The sequence below is a fragment of the Pelobates fuscus genome, chromosome 13 (genome assembly GCF_036172605.1).
Source record: "Pelobates fuscus isolate aPelFus1 chromosome 13, aPelFus1.pri, whole genome shotgun sequence".
In the NCBI taxonomy this organism is placed as follows: Eukaryota; Metazoa; Chordata; class Amphibia; order Anura; family Pelobatidae; genus Pelobates; species Pelobates fuscus.
The window spans coordinates 111,992,060-112,005,636 of NC_086329.1; positions in this window are offsets into that span (position 1 = coordinate 111,992,060).

Here is a 13,577-nt window from a genome sequence, read left to right on the forward strand (position 1 = left end):
GTATGTCTGTGTGTATGTCAGTATGTCTGTATGTCTGTGTGTATGTCAGAATATCTGTCTGTATGTCAGTATGTCTGTGTGTATGTCAGTATGTCTGTATGTCTGTGTGTATGTCAGAATATCTGTCTATATGTCAGTATGTCTGTGTGTATGTCAGAATGTCTGTATGTATGTCAGTATGTCAGTATGTCTGTATGTATGTCAGTATGTCTGTGTGTATGTCAGTATGTCTGTATGTCTGTGTGTATGTCAGAATATCTGTCTGTATGTCAGTATGTCTGTGTGTATGTCAGTATGTCTGTATGTCTGTGTGTATGTCAGTATATCTGTGTGTATGTCAGTATGTCTGTGTGTATGTCAGAATGTCTGTCTGTATGTCAGAATGTCTTTGTGTATGTCAGTATGTCTGTGTGTATGTCAGAATGTCCGTATGTATGTCAGTATTCCTGTGTGTATGTCAGTATGTATCTCTGTATGTCAGTATGTCTGTCTGTATGTCAGTATGTCTGTATGTATGTCAGTATGTATGTGTGTATGTCAGAATGCCTGTCTGTATATCAGTATGTCTGTGTATATGTCAGAATGTCTGCCTGTATTTCAGTATGTCTGTGTGTATGTCAGTATGTCTGTGTGTATGTCAGAATGTCTGTATATATGTCAGTATATCTGTGTGTATGCCAGTATGTCTTTGTGTATGTCAGTATGTCTGTTTGTATGTCAGTATGTCCGTGTGTATGTCAGTATGTATGTGTGTATGTATGTCTGTGTGTATGTCAGTATGTCTGTATGTATGTCAGAATGCCTGTGTGTATGTCAGTATGTCTGTGTGTATGTCAGTATGTATGTGTGTATGTCGGAATGTCTGTATGTATGTCAGTATGTCTGTGTGTATGTCAGTCTGTCTGTATGTATGTCAGTATGTCTGTGTATATGTATGTCTCTGTGTATGTCAGTATGTCTGTGTGTATGTCAGTATGTCTGTATGTATGTATGTATGCCAGCATGTCTGTATGCATTTCAGAATGTCTGTGTGCATGTCAGTATGTATGTATGTATGTCAGTATGTCTGTATGTATGTCAGTATGTCTGTGTGTATGTCAGTATGTCTGTCAGAATGTCTGTATGTATGTCAGTATGTCTGTGTGTATGTCAGTATGTCTGTATGTGTGTCAGTATGTATGTGTGTATGTATGTATGTGTGTCTGTGTGTATGGATGTCAGTATATATGAATGTATGTATGTATGTCTGTCAGTATGTCTGTATATATGCGTGTGTGTGTGTGTATGTATGAATGTATGCCATTATGAATGTATGCCTGTGTATGTATGTGTGTATGGATGTCAGTGTCTGTATTAATGTATGTTTGTGTGTATGTCAGTATGTCTGTCTGTACGTTTATCTGTATTTCAGTATGTATGTATGTATGTATGTCAGTATGTCTGTGTGTATGTCAGAATGTCTGTATGTCAGTATGTATGTGTATATGTCAGAATGTCTGTCTGTATGTCAGTATGTCTGTGTGTATGTCAGTATGTCTGTGTGTATGTCAGAATATCTGTCTGTATGTCAGTATGTATGTGTATATGTCAGAATGTCTTTATGTATGTCAGTATGTCTGCGTGTATTTCAGTATGTCTTTGTGTATGTCAGTATGTCTGTTTGTATGTCAGTATGTCTGTGTGTATGTCAGTATGTCTGTGTGTATGTATTTCAGTATGTCTGTGTGTATGTCAGCATGTCTGTGTATATGTCAGTATGTCTGTATGTATGGCAGAATGTCTGTGTGTATGTCAGTATGTCTGTGTGTATGTCGGAATGTCTATATGTATGCCAGTTTGTCTGTGTGTATGTCAGTATGTCTGTATGTATGTCAGTATGTTTGTGTGTATGTCAGTATGTTTGTGTGTATGTATATATGTGTGTATGTCAGTATGTCTGTGTATATGTCAGTATGTCTGTATGTATGTATGTATGTCAGAATGTCTGTGTGTATGTCAGTATGTCTGTATGTATGTCAGTATGTCTGTATGTATGTCTGTGTGTGAGTCAGTATGTCTGTGTGTATGTCAGTATGTCTGTCAGAATGTCTGTATGTATGTCAGTATGTCTGTGTGTATGTCAGTATGTCTGTATGTATGCCAGTATGTCTGTGTGTATGTCAGTATGTCTGTGTGTATGTCAGAATGTCTGTATGTATGTATGTATGTCAGAATGTCTGTATGTATGTATGTATGTATGTATGTCAGTATGTATGTATGTGTGTCAGTATGTATGTGTGTATGTATGTATGTATGTGTGTCTGTGTGTATGGATGTCAGTATTTATTAATGTATGTATGTATGTCTGTCAGTATATCTGTATATATGCATGTATGCATGAATGTATGCCATTATGAATGTATGTCTGTGTATGTATGTGTGTATGGATGTCAGTGTCTGTAGGAATGTATGTTTGTGTGTATGTCAGTATGTCTGTGTGTATGTCAGAATGCCTGTCTGTATGTCAGTATGTCTGTGTGTATGTCAGTATGTCTGTATGTATGTCAGTATGTCTGTGTGTATGTCAGTATGTCTGTCTGTATGTCAGAATGTCTGTATGTATGTCAGTATGTTTGTGTGTATGTCAGTATGTTTGTGTGCATGTCAGTATGTCTGTATGTATGTCAGTATGTCTGTGTGTATGTCAGTATGTCTGTGTGTATGTCAGTATGTCTGTTTGTATGTCAGTATGTCTGTGTGTATGTCAGTATGTCTGTATGTATGTCAGTATGTCTGTTTGTATGTCAGTATGTCTGTGTGTATGTCAGTATGTCTGTGTGTATGTCAGAATGTCTGTATGTATATCAGTATGTCTGTGTGCATGTCAGTATGTCTGTATGTATGTATGTATGTCTGTGTGTATGTCAGTATGTCTGTATGTATGTCAGAATGTCTGTCTGTATGTCAGTATGTCTGTGTGTATGTCAGAATGTCTGTATGTATGTCAGTATGTCTGTGTGTATGTCAGTATGTCTGTATGTATGTCAGTATGTCTGTGTGTATATATGTCTGTGTGTATGTCAGTATGTCTGTGTGTATGTATGTCTGTGTGTTTGTCAGTATGTCTGTGTGTATGTCAGTATGTCTGTATGTCAGAATGTCTGTATGTATGTATGTCAGTATGTCTGTATGAATGTATGTTTGTCAGTATGTATGTATGTATGAATGTATGTATATATGTATGTATGCCAGTATGAATGAATGTATGTCGGTGTATGTATGTGTAAGTCCTCATGCATGTGTGTCTCTATGTATGCCTCTATCTGTGTCTATCTGTCACTATGTATGCCTGTGTGTCTGTATATGTGTGTATGTCTCAGTATGTGTGTGTCAGTACGTATGCCCATATGCGTGAATGTCTGTTTCAGTATGTGTGTCTGTTAGTATGTATCTGTGTGTGTGTGTCTGTGTCCTTTTGTATCAATGTGTGTTTTTGTGTCTGTGTGTGTATTCCTGTGGGCGGGATTTGGAGGCGGACCATGTGGGCGGGATTGGAGGCGGGCCCCAGGGGGTCCAGACTCTGAGCTGAGTTAGGGGACCCAAAATTTCTAGTGGTGTCCCTGTGTGTGATATCACCTATAAACTAGCTTTTGTGTGCACTTCCACATGAGAATAGCACTGCGTTATACCCCTGAGACCATTGATTGAGGATATCCAGTCTTGTTCCATTAGTGTCAATTTATTTTCTAATGTCCATGACTTAATGAATGGTAGAGGCACCTCTGGCACAACACCCATCAGTGTTTTATAGCAAAGGGACAGCACTTTGGGTTTCTCAGGGGGATCTCCAGCAGAGATCATACAATAATTGAATGTGTGGGGATTTAGTATTGTGGGTGGTAGTTCCTGGCTGTAGGTACGTGGATATGATGCTTTTCATTTGTAAGTATTGGAAGATAAAGGAGTTGGGTAATTTGTAAGCTGCCAGGAGATCTGGAAAAGCTCTAATGGTTCCCTCCCTGCACAGATCTCCAACACATTTCATCCCCATTCTGTGCCAAGTCTGTAGAAGTAGCCAAGGTTAGAGCGCCTGAAGCGCTGTCACTGGAGAGCGCATGTGATAGTTGTAATCATCTCCCTGCACCTTGCAGAGCTGATCCCAGCAGTGTAATGATAATGCTGTACAGGAGAAAAGCCGTAGCCCCCTAGATTGGTGGAAGTCTACAGCAGATCCACCATCCGGAAAATGTACAGGATTTTGAGTAGTATTACCATTTTGGTGGCATTAACCAGGAAAGACTGACCGACCTCCATTTCGAGAAATCCTCAATGCACCTCTAGGGCAGTGTTTTGTAGTTCAGGTTATATATGGCTTCTAGTGTGGGAGCTGTTTTGATGCCTAGATACTAGACTTCCACCAGTAGAATTGGTACATTTGGGTGAGGTGGTTAGTCACTGTAGTAGTCAGACCCATCGGCAGGGCCTGGGTCTATGACTGATTTAATTTGTAGTAAGAAAGCGAGACGTATTCCTGGAGTAATTGTAGCAACGCTGGCACTGATATTGTCGGCTTATATAGTGTGAGGAGGATGTCGTCCGCAAACATTGATAGACAATAGCGATTGCCATTTCTATGACCTGTATGTCTGGGTGATCCCTAACTTTGGCAGCAAGTGGTTCTAGGGAAAGTACGTACAGCAGGGGCGACAAAGGACAACCCTGTCTGGAGCCATTTGTAATGCAGAACCTTCATTGGAGACCCTGGCTTTTGGCAAATTATAGAGGGCTAAAATCCCTGAGATGAATGGTCGTGGGAATCCATATTTAAGTAGGACTTGTTCCACATATATTGCCAATTAAGCCTTTTGAAGGCCTTCTCCGTGTCCAGCGCTAAGAGAAGACTTTCACAATTGACAGAGTGCATATGAGAAATAATATTGAGGATTTTCCTGGTATTGTCCACCCCCTAGCGTCCTTTAATGAAGCCAGACTGGTCGGGGTGGATAACCCTTTTCAGAATTTCCAACAACCTGCCTGCCAGGAGCTTTGCATAGAGTTTAACATCTGTGTTTAGGAGTGATAAGGGGAAAACGTTGGGACAAGAGGATGGCAGATTTCCAGGCTTAGGCAGTGTGGATATGTGTACCATCAACATATGGCTCCACTACTGTAGCAGCTGTGGAACAGGTCTGTGAGCCAGAGGGAGAGAATCTCTACATATGTGCGATATTAAGCATTGGAGTAGCCATCTAGCCTCAGGCCATTATGCGTCGGAAGGCTTTTAATTGCTTCCTCCACTTCCTTTCTCTCAAAGGGTTTAGATAAAGCAGTCAGGTCTTCGTTCATCAAAAGTGGTAAGTCAAAAGTGCCTAGAAAAGCTTTTATAGTTTCTACCGGTGGCTGGATTACCTTTGGGTCGTCTTTAAGGTTGTAGGGAGAGCCATAATATAAGGCAAATTCTTCTAGAATAGCTTGGATATTTAGGATCTTGCCATGGGAAGGGGAATGTAGGTATGCAATTGGGGTGTGCACTTGTTTGGCTTTCAATTGTATAGCTAGTTGGGCACCAGTTCTGTTGCCATGCGCAAATAATTTGTGCTTGCATTTTTGGAGCATATACATCGTTTTGGAGAGGTCTTATTCTCTGAGTTTAGCTTCCAGGACTCCTAATTAATGATGTGTAGCGGGTGTGGGTTTGTGCTTATTTCTATGTGTCAGGCCAGAGAGTTCCTGTTTGTATCTGTATATAGTTTGTTCCTCTGTTTTTTTTTTTTTGTAGCTTGCTGCTTTGATAAGGCTCCCTTTGATAAGGCTTGTGAGCCTTCCATACCGTTTCAATGCTAGTGTCAGTAGTGAGGTTTAATTTAAAGTAAGAGTGTAGGTCAGACTTTACTGATTTGACTATTCATTGTTTTAGAAAGATAGAATAATTTAATTTCCATGTACCTTACCCATTAGAGGGGAACCGTCTTGTATCGATAGAATAATTGGGGCATGTTCCCACCATGTCATTGACCCTAAGGTCACATTCTGTATCTTGGGCATGAGAGTTGTGTGTGTGCTAGAAACCGGTCTATCCATGTGTATGTATTATGTACCATAGAGTGGTACGTAAAGTCGGTCTCAGTTGGGTGTAGTACACATGTAGTAGCAGCGTGTGTCTTAGTTTGGTGGTGAGAGAGTTTATCTTCTTTACAGTAGCCATTGCTACCAGAGCTGTGGATGTGGAGTCTAGTTTAGAATCCAGTAGAAAATTTGTGTCTCCCTGTGGCAAAAGTGACCTCGCCACTGTTTTTTGGAGGGGCCTGTTTGCCAGCCTCCTGCCCTGCGACTATGGCCCTGGGATGTATTGCCCTTTTAGTAACTGATTTGGGCATATTGTATTTTATAAACAAAATATGAATACCGCACTCAACCAATGACAATAAATCTGATAGTTAAACCTGTGTTCAATTTCATAGTATTTATTGTGATGTTTTTAGAATAATTCATAAAGATAGTGGTATTTCATCTAAGTAACACAAAATTCATCCTATATACAACAGCTATATACATATATCTAGACACAGAATCCTCCTTTGTTCGATGAACAGTTCAAAGTCTGTATATCTGTACACGTTAAATGGTGATCTTAAGCGCAAAGAAAATAGAAAAACAAATGAGAAAAAAAATCATGTGGAAAAATGAAAAAGAAAAATAATGGAAAAATAAGAAAAAAATAGGAAAAATTGGAAAAATGAAAAAAATGAATGAAAAAATAGAAACAATGCAAAGTACTACAGTCCTGATTAATTGCAGTCCAGTATATAGTGCACTTTATCTACCCCACTATCTGTGGGTTGATCTCACCAATGTCGTCTATTTCTTTATGCTGTATCATGTAGGAAGATCCTGTAGTCTGTGAAGATGGTGTGATTGGAGGGGATGTAAAAAGTTCCTGATGATTGTAGAGATGATCACCACACTGTATCAGCAGGTAGCTGGTCGATCCTTGTGTAGTAAGCGAAGTCAATCTTAAGGTTCTCCTATAATTGGGCGTATAGGCAAACGTTGCCATCAAGTCAGTTATATACAGGTGAAAAAGTGTGATCCTAGTGAAAAAATACCAAGCTTATAGTTCACTAAAGTGTTCCACAGAACAATATTTACAACAGTTTTGTACTGATAAACAGTTATAAATCACATAAAGGTGCTCAGCACTAGGGCAAGTAATATACAAAAAAAAAAAAATAATAATTGGGGCATGTTCCCACCATGTTATTAACCCTAAGGTCACATTCTGTATCTTGGGCATGAGAGTTGTGTGTGTGCTAGAAACCGGTCTATCCATGTGTATGTATTATGTACCATAGAGTGGTACGTAAAGTCGGTCTCAGTTGGGTGTAGTACACATGTAGTAGCAGCGTGTGTCTTAGTTTGGTGGTGAGAGAGTTTATCTTCTTTACAGTAGCCATTGCTACCAGAGCTGTGGATGTGGAGTCTAGTTTAGAATCCAGTAGAAAATTTGTGTCTCCCTGTGGCAAAAGTGACCTCGCCACTGTTTTTTGGAGGGGCCTGTTTGCCAGCCTCCTGCCCTGCGACTATGGCCCTGGGATGTATTGCCCTTTTAGTAACTGATTTGGGCATATTGTATTTTAGTATGCTGCTGCTAGCCCTTTAAGAACCATCTGGGGACATACTGTGGAGTTACTGGGTGGCCACCATTTCATGTATTAGAGGCACATGGTGAGAACAATGGATGAAGCACATGGTGAGAACAATGGATGGCAGCCATTTTAACTCGCAGACACTGTTTTGACTTTTCTACATGGTGCCATCTCGATGGTATTTGGTGCACAAAGACATTGTTCAGTAGTTATAAACTACAGAACAGGGGACACATTATACAGTAATTATTTTTCATATAGCCTGTATATGTTCTGCGGAATCTGCATTAAACCGTATCTTCCAAACTACTGAACGGTGAATTTTGGATATGTGGTTCACCCAGATCCCCCGGTTCCGAGGATATATTTTTTATGGTGTTATTGCATGTTTTGGGGTCCCTGTGATATGTGTTATAATACTGCATTTCTCTGCCTGTGATAATTATATTAACCATTGTGTTCAGTAATCATATCACAGGCAAAGGGGAGGATTTTGTGTGGGAGTGTCTGTGTGTATTGTACCGATTGATTGGTTGAATTTCAAAACCCTGTGGGCAGTACTATGTTTGTAGAATGTGAATAAAAGAGGCTGTGTGTGCCAGTACAGTCAGTTATACTTCACCCTCAATCTGAGTCCTGTCTCTTATTGGGGGAATCTGCTACAAGGCATTGCTATGCTCTGCATATTCCCTTGCTATAATCACTGAGCTCTTGTAAGAGCTTGTTCTCTGAAGGAGTCTATGGTGGTTATGGTGTCAGCTGGAGTGCTTGGAGTCCTCAGGAAGCGCTAGGAGCATCCTTCAACGGAGGTACCCAGTCGGGGTTCCAGGTGATCCGTTACACTCCCCCTAATTATTACCTCCCCAAACTTGTGCATTATCATGAGAGCAAAGAAAACCAATTTGTTTCTTGTGCAGGCCATAAGTATTGACAAAGTATACTGTTTATTATTTACATAATATTGTAACAACAGGTATCTACCCTGTTTTTTTCCCACCTTTTTGACCAGAGTGAAGGATACGTCTTTATTTATCAGGATTGACACACCTCTTTTTTTCTTCCTGTAGCATGAATGAAAGCCTCAAGGGTAGTGTTTGGAGCTAAATTTTGGTCTTACACCCTATTTCAAATGTGTTATTTGGCATAACACTATATGGGCCCCACGGTTTTTCTCCTTAGTAAGTTCTAGCCTACGCTTGTTAGGCGAGTTAAGCCCCTTGACGTTCATTGAAATAAAAAAAAAAATAATAATAATAAAAAGAGGCATTATAAGCTTTTTTTCAAGATGCTTTGTTAAATAAAAAGGGCTTGACCTATATGTGACATTTCCTATCCGAGGACCACCAAGATTCACACTCTGTGTACCCTATTCTCCCCAAACTGGCAGGGCAGATTATTTTTTATCTTGGTTTTTATTTGTATAAGTTTTATACTTATTTTTTTGTGATTTTTAAAGTTTTTTGTTGTTTCATTTGTATCTTTTTTTTGTGTGCGATTTGACTTTTCCTGGGTGTTTTGGCCTCCTTTACAAAGGCAGGGAAGCATGGCAATCCACCCTCAGAGACAGCACTTGTAGCGAACCCAGATGCTGTCCTACCAATGCCCCGTCCCCCCCCCCATTTCTACTGCTGCAGCACATTCGGTGAAAATCACCCACCCTATTGTTTTCATGGGAAGCTAGGGTGCAAGGAGGGACATCAGCTCCGAGGGAAGCTGGGTCCAGAAATTTTCCGTCAGTGTATGAGCCACTCAGTTTCGGAGAGTGGACAAATCCATGTTTATGGATGTTGTGTGGTTTGGACTTGGTTTGGGGGAGGGAGAGGGTTGTACCCACAAAGTGAAGGAGGGGAAACTAAGGATAAAAATAAAATATGTACAAACAGCCGCCAAGGATAGTGGAGTTATGCACTGGCAGATTACATTTGGCTCTATTGAGCTGTGAGGGTATGGATGCTCCCATCCCGCATGTTTACTCCTAACAAAGGGAGAACAAGGCATTGACAGCCTTTGTGGTGTGGCAAACATGAAATATTAAACCGCTGCAGAACTAAGCAGCATAACAACATATACCGCAATGAGATTTTGTGGTACTGTCATGCCGAACTTACATTTCCCCAATCAATTCCTCTTCTCTCCCTCTGTCAGGGTCTCTTCTTCATTTCTTCCTGTCTGCTCTAGTTTTCTTTAAAAATTAAGACAAAGTAGGGACTATTTGTGTTATGGAAGTTTCCTATGCCTAACCATCTATGACCAGCGGAGGAGCAAAGTGTGCTCCTTTTTCTGTGGTCAAAGACATTTTCTCACAATTCTTAACTTTCCTCCGTGATCATCATTTTTTATCATTCTCATTTCTTATATACAGCATGTTCACCCATTTACCCTTCTCTTCCCAATATTTGATACTACGCTAGACTCTACCCAGTGGGTGGATCCATATGGATGCCAACTCCTTATGTTCTATTAGAAATATAGGACTTTCAGGTTCCATCATCGTGCAGACTGGCGTGCTGATGTCATCAATAAGCATGGTGAGAGAGGCTTCCGGCCTCCTATTATAGATATGTTGGTTTCAGGTTATGTTATTGTGCTGTTGCTGGTATTATGATGCTTACTGATTTACACAAGGAAGGTACGAGTCCTATCAGCTAAATGAAATTTGGTTTATGAGATTTTGTTTCCATGCAGCTTGTTTGGAATGCCAATAATTTAATGATTTGGATCATTTGGATTAGCAGTCTTTAAATTAATTTCACCCAGCTGTGTAAATTGCTAAAGATATTTTGATTATATGAAATAAATATTGATACAGGCACTCAAGGATAGCAGCTATATTCAGAGCAAAACCTCAATGTTTCGACCCAGCTGGGGTCTCTTGACAAAGACCCTGCTGGGTGCCTGGATTTTATCTTGAGTGCCTGTATTAATATTTATCTTCTTTATTTGGAAGTGAGACCTGGCCAGTCTCAGGTCCTGAGCTCCCTGGAAGCCTGGAGAGTGCGGTATCTTTTCTACAAAAATATTTTGATATATGTGTATTTCTGTTATTGAAGGTGTTTATTCACAGTTTATTTGTATTAGCTTTTAATGTTTTTTTGTTCAATTGATGCACTTTGTCAATGATGCACTTTCTATAAATAGCATGCTTACAATGTTGTGTTAGCTTAAAAAAGACCCTGATTTGGGTCAAAATGTTGGCACCGGGTGGCAGCCCTAATAATACTAATCATGGGCAAGGTCCTAATGTGTCCACCAGCCTCCACCCATGGGAGGTGAGTGGATGCCAACATATTAATATTCAGAAAGAGGACTTGATATCTCTCTACCTCTACTCATGGGTAGTGGTGAGGGCACTAATAAATGAAATTAGGGGGTAATGCTTTTGTTCAGCCCCCAAATAATAGCATGTGCACCCCCTACTGTTTCATTTACCTGACCAACGGGGTCGGTTCAGCTCTCCTCCTGGGTCCTCCTCGCATCTATCACACAGATGCGCGACCCACTTTTGCCTGGCAATACGGACACTGCCTGCTCATCGAGCACCTCCTTTATTGATACTGGTGACCTCATTCATGCACTTTTTGGGGTTATAGGTATGATGTGGATCAATCAATGCTTTCCTAACCCTATTTATATCTGTTTTTGCCCACAATTGATTGCACTATTGTGGTTTCTGTTACAGTTCCTGATTAATATGTTCCTTGTTTAGATCCTAGTATGTCTGGTTTGACCTTGGCTTGTTTATTGGATTCTGAGTACCTCTATAAACCTGACCTGGCTAGTACATGCGATTATTCATATATATGTTATACTGACTTGATATTCACTAAACTTGGCTAGTTTATTTAATGGCCATACTTTCTCCTTTTTTTTATACGTTAAGCACAGTCACTCTAATGTCTGGTAAATACATCTATTCTGTCCCTCCTACTGGTTTTTCAAACTTCGACTTATTAGTGTATATTCACCATGACTCCTACCTCTCTTTTGTGACTAGGGGTTCCCAAACCTCGAGCCACATGATATAAAAAATATCTGCCTACTCTTGGACGCCCAACAATCTAATTAATATCTAATACAATTATACTTCCCATCAGAAGCCTTCTTGCTTTTAATTCTTCTCTTTCTGACAATGAAAATTTCTAAAATTTAAAAAAACCTGATCCCCAAAAACAAACAATATTCAAAAATTACAGACATACCACAATAAAAGTCATCTTCTGCCATTTAGGTCTTCGCGCAGACTGAGCTCTGATAGCAAAATTCCCCATGTTATGCATTATGAGCAAGAATGCTCTCATAGCCAGGTCTCAAGAGAAATGTCTTTGGGTTTACTAAAAACAGAGTGTGGTGGACACCCCGATGGGAAGAGGGGTTTCCCCGCCAGAGATGTTCTTTTCCTCCCAGTGTGAGTAGAGCTGCAATAATCCTGGAAGCGATAATCCTAAAATGTAGTTAAATAGGCTCTGTAATACAATGGTGGGTGGTGAGAGCACTCAAATAGATATAATAATTGCACGTTACCCTTTTGTACATGTGGGTATAAAAACCCTCTTTCTTATTGCCCATAGACATGTAAAACAACTTCTATAAATATAAAAATAGAAGAAACAGCAACATAGGGTAATAACGTAGCAGCTAAATATAACTTAAACTGATAATCAGTTCAACTCACATGGTCATGAGCCACTTATGAAAAGCTGACTCAGACTAGAACCATATCTGATAGATGCACGTGGTACACAAAGTTGAAGCTGGATAACCTCCGTGGTCCTTGGTTCCTATTGCTCAAATACTCCAGGATCAGTGGCGTACATATCTGGGTCGCAGGGGTCGCGGCTGCGACCGGGCCCGGCCCACCAGGGGGCCCGGCCACCCTGCGACCCAGGTATGTACCGACATTGCCAGCCTCTTCTGCTGGGGGGCCCAGGAGCCGGCCACCTCCGGGCCCCCCGAGGCTGGCCCTGCTGTCACCCGGCTGGCTGGCGGGCGCGCGAGGGAGCACTATCCCCTGGGTGCTCCCTCTTCAGCTCCCTCGCGCACTGCACTGAAACCGGAGCCGGAAGATGACGTCATCTTCCGGTTCCGGCATCAGTACGCGGCGCGCGAGGGAGCTGAAGAGGGAGCACCCAGGGGACAGTGCTCCCTCGCGCGCCTGCCAGCCAGCCGATTGACAGCAGGGCCAGCAACACCACTGGACCCCAGGGAATCCCCCCAGCTCTCCCACAGGTAAGGAGGCTGGGGGGATTAAATTTAAAAAAAACTTTTGAGTGTGTTAGTGTTAGTGAGTGTGTGTGTTAGTGTTAGTGAGTGTGTGTGTTAGTGAGTGTGTGTGTGTGTGAGTGTGTGTGTTAGTGAGTGTGTTAGTGTTAGTGAGTGTGTGTGTGTGTTAGTGAGTGTGTGTGTTAGTGAGTGTGTTAGTGAGTGTGTGTGTTAGTGAGTGTGTTAGTGAGTGTGTTAGTGAGTGAGTGTGTGTTAGTGTTAGTGAGTGTGTGTGTTAGTGTTAGTGAGTGTGTGTGTGTGTGTGTGTGTGTGTGTGTTAGTGAGTGCGTGTGTTAGTGTTAGTGAGTGTGTGTGTTAGTGTTAGTGAGTGTGTGTTAGTGAGTGTGTTAGTGAGTGTGTGTGTTAGTGAGTGTGTGTGTTAGTGAGTGTGTGTGTTAGTGTTAGTGAGTGTGTGTGTTAGTGAGTGTGTGTGTTAGTGTTAGTGAGTGAGTGAGTGTGTTAGTGAGTGTGTGTGTTAGTGTTAGTGAGTGTGTGTGTTAGTGCGTGTGTGTGTTAGTGCGTGTGTGTGTTAGTGAGTGTGTGTGTTAGTGTGTTAGTGTGTGTGTTAGTGTTAGAGTGTGTGTGTTAGTGTTAGAGTGTGTGTGTTAGTGTGTGTGTCTGTCACTGAGTGTGTGTCTGTCAGTAAATGTGTGCGTCTGTTCATGAGAGAGTGTGTGTGTGTCTTAAGCACTT